The following is a 6,769-nucleotide window of genomic DNA, read 5'->3' as shown; positions in this document are numbered from 1 at the left end:
ACAAAACAAAACAAAAAGAAATTAATATCTGAAGGAAACAAACCCCACAGATGTTTACATTTCCTCATATCTTGTTGGTTTATTACCCACAAGTGAATATTCTATCTTTATTAATCAGTGCACCTGGCAGAGAAAATATCCCATTAATATGCTGGTGGGAATCAGGGAGGTCCCAGGGCTTCACCACTAGCACAATGCGTCCCAGTGAAAGAGGGCATTAAGCAAAAGTTGTCTGCAGGAGAACAGCTGTATACTGAAGCTGTGCCAAACCAGAAAATTTAAGACACGGCCAAGTAATTCATATGAGAATTGCAGGATTTATGCTGTGGATGAGAGGAAGGAATTTGATAAATTCTATTAAGAGAGTATTCATCTACCAATCATTTCCCCAGGTTTTACTGGCTTATAGACATAGGACTACGCTATGAAGGTGTTATGAAGGTGTCATAAATGAAATATGAATTTCCTAATAAAAATCAAGTGCAATGACATGGTGCTCAACTCCTAGTGTACTTTTTGTCACTTATGGGTTCTTACATGGGTACATGTGTACCCTACAATTGTGTTCATTACATGCCAATCCTGAGATATAATCGTCATTCAGTGGATGGAGAGATTTGGTTAAAGCTGAGAAAATTTAATAGCAGCAAAATAACTGGGCAAAGGCAGTAAAAACACTACTAACTTTTCTTTCTAATGTAATGAAAGTTAAAAAGTATGACATCATTCAAATAAAAAGGTCTTTTAAATTCAAAAATAGGGGGCTGGGGATTTAGCTCAGCGGCAAAGCGCCTGCCTGGCAAGCACAAGGTCATGAGTTCGATTCCTGGTACGGAAAGAAAAGACAAAAAAAAAAATTAAAAAAAAAATAAATTCAAAAATACTCATAGAGAAATTAAAGCTTAGAGAGGATACAAAACCACTGAGCTCACCCAGCTAGTAAATTATGAAGCCAGACATCACATAAATGCAGTTATTTATTTAACCTCAAATCTCATGTTTCTTATTTTTGTGTAGATTTAAAGTGGCCCTTAATGACCCATGTATTTGGAAGGTGACTGGATTATGAGGATTTAGAGCTGACGTGCTGTTTGGAAGCAGGGTCTAGTCAGAAGAGTGTGCTCACTGTGTGTATGACCTGGAAGGAGAAGATCTCCTTTCTCTCCACTTCCCCTGATTCTTTCTGTTTCTTCACTGTCATGATGTGAGCAGCTCTCTTATGCCAGACCCTTCCACCATGCCACTTCACTCTGGAGTTGGCTTACAATGGACGAATTAAACTAAAATAGGGGTCAAAGTAAACCTCTCCTCTTTTAAGTTACATTGTGAGTTATTTTGTCCCAGTAACAAGAAGTGTAAAATACTGTTCTATTAATAATAAACTGCTGGGGCTGGGGATTTAGCTCAGCAGCACAGCCCCTGCCTGGCAAGTGCAAGGTCATGAGTTTGATTCCCAATACTGGAAAAAAAAAATAATAAACTGCTAGTCAGGCATGAAAAAACGTCGTACATAAAAATATCACAATAATTAGTAATATGTATTGAATATTTTTCAAGACTAAGATATAATGTATGAAGTACAGGTATAAACCATATGTAATCTCCTTGCTTCATGAATGTGCCTGTTTATGAACAATTTGGTTCATGTATTTTTGGTTAATTGATTGCTTCCATAGCTCTGTAAGTGAAATGACTGCCTTTATTGTTTCCATCCTACTGATGAAAAACTAGGTTTTAACAAGTTAAGTGACTCCTTCAAGATTATTGAGCTTGTATGTTAAGTCTGGACTTGAACTCAGGATAGTGTGATGAAATATTTCTACTATATCAAATCACATTCACAAGTTGGTATGATGTTCTAATACCACTCTTATTGTATAGATGTAAATATTCCCTGAAAGTCTTGTGCATTCAGAGCTGGAGCTTTAGGAGTGTGCTTCATCAGGGTGGCTATACTCATCAGTAGATTGATCCAATGGTCCATTGGTGAGTTCCTGGCTGAATGTTCTGTTAGCAGGTTAAGCCTGGGTGGAAGAGAGTCACAGGTATGTGAGCTGGAAGGGTGTATTCTTGTCCTAGGTTATCTCTGTTCTTATCTCTGCTTTCAGGTTGCCATGAAGTGAGCACATGTCCTTTATCATGCCTTCTTGTTATGTTATATTTTTACCTTGGAGCCAGCTAACCAAGAATTGAATCCTTTCCAGTGCATAAGTCAAAATAAATCTCTCCTCCTTCAAGCTGTTGGTGTTGGGTGTTTTGTCCTAGTGATAGAAAAAACAACTAATATGGAAAACTGGTATTACAAAAGTGAAATAAATTGCTGTGAGTGTACATAATTATGTGATTTGTAAGCCTTTGTAATTGATTTGCAAGAGGAGTTTGGAAAAAATTGGAGAAGTAGAATAAAGAGACCCTGGTTGCATAGAAACAAAGTTTGATGAGAGATTCTAGTTAAAGCTCAGAAAACCAAAATTCTGATAGAAATGTAGATAGTAAATGCAAAACTCATGAGGTTTCAGCTGCGGAAAATCTCTATTGGAAACTGGACTAGAGGCCACATGTGTGCCATTATGACAAATAATTGGTCTACATTTTTTCCATGTCCTAAGACTTTGCTGGTGATTCCAATTAAAGATTCTAGACTAATTTATTGGGAGGAGGAAATTTCAAGGCAGCATAACGTTCATGTTATAGCTGCTTTTAATCAGTGATACTCAGGAAGAAAAAACAGGTTGGCAATTCCACAAAAAAGAAAGTACCTGCTGGGTGGCAGCCATAAACAGCATAGTTGCTGAAAAGGTGAGAATTATACAGAAGCCAAGTACTTTGCATCAGGACAGTAGGAAAGAAGGCCTGAGGGCATTCAGCAATCAGCAGGACCCTGCTATAGCACAAACTCAAAATTGCAAATGTGCTGGCCTTTCTTTTGAGAAGAAAGCACTTGAACTAATATTAGAGAGGGATGCCTGGGAAATTCGTTCTTCAGATTCACTTCACCATGATCAGCCGTCCAGACTCTCAGAGGCCAGTGGAGTTATGTTCCAAAGGGGCTGGCTACTGATCGAGCTGTTGCCAGACACTAGCATCAACCACATGGTTTTGATTTTACAGGCACTGAAAATACAAACGTGAAGGGCTTATGGAGGCTTCTACTTAGGTTTTACAGGAAGCCCTGGGAGTTCAGTCAAGAGTCCCTGACAGGGGGACTCAGTGTGTCAAGTTATAAGAGTGAAACTGAAGGTGCAATAGAGAACCCAGGAAATTTATTTTATTTATGTATTTATTTATTTACTTATTTTATTTTAAAGAGAATAGTAAATGAGAAACAAACAAATAAAAAAATAGAACAGTAGCAGCATACCAGTATCACTAACATAAACAAATCAAAACAAGAACATTCAAAGTGATACAAGGTCTTAAGACAAAATAGTACAAATCAACAGTGGTTGTTACATTACATATCATTATCCTCAACTACATTGCTCATATTACCAGATGTAAGAATGAAAGACTGCTCAAACCATTAAAGAGAATAAGAAAATACTTGTTTGATAAAACATTAGACATAATACAAAGTTTCACTAAACAAGATGGTAGGAGTTCACCACTGTAATTCCACTGCATATTGTTACCTTCAAATCAGTTGCTCAGACCACCAGAAACAAGCATGCAGATGATCAGAACATAAAAAATTGTAAGTATTAACTGTTCATTTCAATACACCATCAGACATCAGCAATACAGGTATTGCAGCTATTCATATATATTAATTTATATTTTGCCTGCCTTCGTTCTTTTTTCTTCTTTCCATCATCCCAGTCCTTCCTTCCTTTAAGCAATTTTTTTCCCTTTCTTATCGTTTATTGTACTTTTTGAGTTTTACCTAGTCTCTCAGGTTCCTACACTAAGGAGACAATATGATGTTTACACATCTGAGACCCCCGGAAATTTAGATGCAAGGAATGTGGAATAGCTGGTGAGGAAAATTGTGGGCTGCCAGTGGATCTAGACCAAGAGAGAGACCCTGTGAGATGCAACCTGCAAGACCATAGGATAGAGGCTTCCCAAGATCTTTGGAAATCACACCTCACAAACATCTTTCCTGACTGCTGGATATGCAACTATAGGATTCAACGTTTGCCCTGGTGGTTTTCTGACTTCCTTTGGTTCCATTCTTTTCTATCTCAGTCTTTCTCTCTTTTTTTGAATGTACATGTTTTCCCTTCTGCCATTTTATGTTCCATGTATTTAATTTTCTTTTTTATGTTCACAGCGGCTCACAGCTAATAGATTGCCTTGCATCTCAGAACAAACTTTGAACTTCAACATTTAAGCAATGAGAGCACACCTAAGACTTTAGCGACTTCTACAGATGAGCTTAATGGTGCAATAATAAGATGGACCTAACGCATTTGAAGTCCAGAGGAAACTCTTATGATTTAGATTGAAAATGTCCTGCAAGATGTTATGATTTCAGAGGTGTAGGTTTTAGAAAGTGACTGTGATATAGGACCTCTAAGTGATATAAGGGAAATATAACCCCTAATCAGGTAGATGTCAAATATGCCAAGTTTGTGTTTCCCAAATTGAAGAATGAATTCCAAGGGACCATGGAGGTTAAGAGCTTAAAAAAGTGATTGGGTCAAATAGCCCTTAAGAACCAGGAATGGGCCTGAGTGGGTTGTTAATGATCCCATCCCTCAAAGGAAGATATATAGAGGAAAACCACAAGGGACAAAATTGTGATCAACCAATTAGATTATAAATATAAACATTTAGGTAATGCTGGTACAGTGGGGAAGTAAGTCATGTAATAAGTGTCCATGGAAAGATCAATGGCATTTTGTAGAAAGATCAGGATGTCCTTGTCACCCACATGGGTGACTGAGGTCTATTTAGACTTTGCTGGACCAGATGATATCAATTATAATACACTACTTATTTCTTGAGGAGACATGTATGCCTGCTCATTCCATCTGCAGTTTGGGGCCTGACCTTTAATTTATGTGTCTTTAGCCACAGCTGCACTGGATCTTTTGAGAGCCCTGTCTGACTGTCTAGAATATTTTTATGTAACTTAGCTGTCTAAAATAATTGGATCATGGGTGCTCTATAATCTTCAACAGATTATTCCATTGATGAGTGCCTGGCTGCATGTGCTGGTGGGAGTTGGGGCCTTATTGGAGATTGATCACTGAGGGTATGACTTAGAGAGTGTGGTTCTTTCCAGATCTCTTCTGTTTCTCTCTGTGTTTTCTAGTTTCCTTGGAGTGACCACCTCTCCACCACTATGCTCCTTTGCTGGGCCATTTATGCCTTGAAGCCAATCAGCCATGAAATGAATATCCTAAAACCCCAAAACAACAAAAACTTCATCTCTTTTTTTTGTGCCTGGTAGATATTTTGGCCCAGCAACAGTAACATTGACTAACACAACAGCCATCCCTTTTGGGAGTAATGCAAACTATGCTGATATTTTTCATATACAGAGTCAAATCAAGATCTGTAATTAAGAGCAAATGCTCTTAATTTGTCCATACATATGTCTCACATAAAGTATATGGAGAATTAGTGAACACAGATAGTTTCTGGTATTTTTCACCATTTAGAAACATATATATGATTTCATAGCAAACAGTGACACCATATTCATTGTCTGGATGTTGTGGGAAATCTCACAATAGGTCTGTGCTTCTTTCAAATGTTAAAACAATTTCAAACCCAGTGTGCAACTTAACTGCAAACTTATGGAAGTCTCTGAGCTAGACCCAATCTCGCGAGTGTCTTCTCCATTCCTGAACCTCTGAACATGCATAAAATAATTTCTTTATTTTAGCAAGCTAAATTTGGAGTAATTTGTTGCATAGCAATAGTGATACATAAACAACATTATATAGTTATGGTATCATGTTTCTAAAGGTAATATTAAAATGTTGTACCTATTAACTATTTCTACTGGACTACCTAAAACTATAAGATTAAATTGTATATTCTAAAAAAAGTATTCTATAAGAAATATTTCTTTAACATTTCTGTTTATGTTCATCTTTCTCTGCATCTTGTCCCTATGGTCTTCTAGCTTCCATGGAGTGTCACAAATGGTTTGAACATAGTCTCTTATAGTTCAGGACACATCTTATGGATTTGTTACACTTGCATGGTTGGTGCTTATATCGTAAGATTGCAAAGAACTTTATGGACACCTAGAAGACACACTTGCTGATTCTAGATAGTAAAGTTGTTACGTCTGCTGGCTATGATCCACTCTTATAGATGGTTTAGTTCTGTGTACCATCTTTCCTGTTTGAAAGGTCATTTTCTTTCTGTAGCCTATTCTCAACTAGTAGCTCACTCGTAGCCTTCTTACACAGCAAGAAATTGGAGGAGAATTATTTCTTTTGATTGGAAGTAATATTTCCCTTATAGATGTTCAATTTCCTCTTTATTCTCAGGTAGAAGCATCCTTTCTATTCTCCTCTGTCGGTATTTTCTCTCCAGGTAGCATTGTGGGATTTTTTTCATTTGAAAAAGTAATCTGAATTAATTCTTAAGGAGAATACGAGTGTTACAAAATTCAAAGTAAAAATTGAAATGTATGCTATATTCACACCTCATAAATGCATATAAACTCTATATACAGAATATCTCTATACATACATATAAACAATAAACGCATTTTAATTTTATTTGATCTTACATATATGAAGGCATAGCAATACATCAATGATATATATGGACCATATTGAAAGAAAGATAAATTATTTAAAAA

This window comes from Chinchilla lanigera, unplaced genomic scaffold, assembly GCF_000276665.1.
Source record: "Chinchilla lanigera isolate Chin_1 unplaced genomic scaffold, ChiLan1.0 scaffold00124, whole genome shotgun sequence".
Classification (NCBI taxonomy): domain Eukaryota; kingdom Metazoa; phylum Chordata; class Mammalia; order Rodentia; family Chinchillidae; genus Chinchilla; species Chinchilla lanigera.
Note: the sequence above shows the minus strand (reverse complement) of the source record.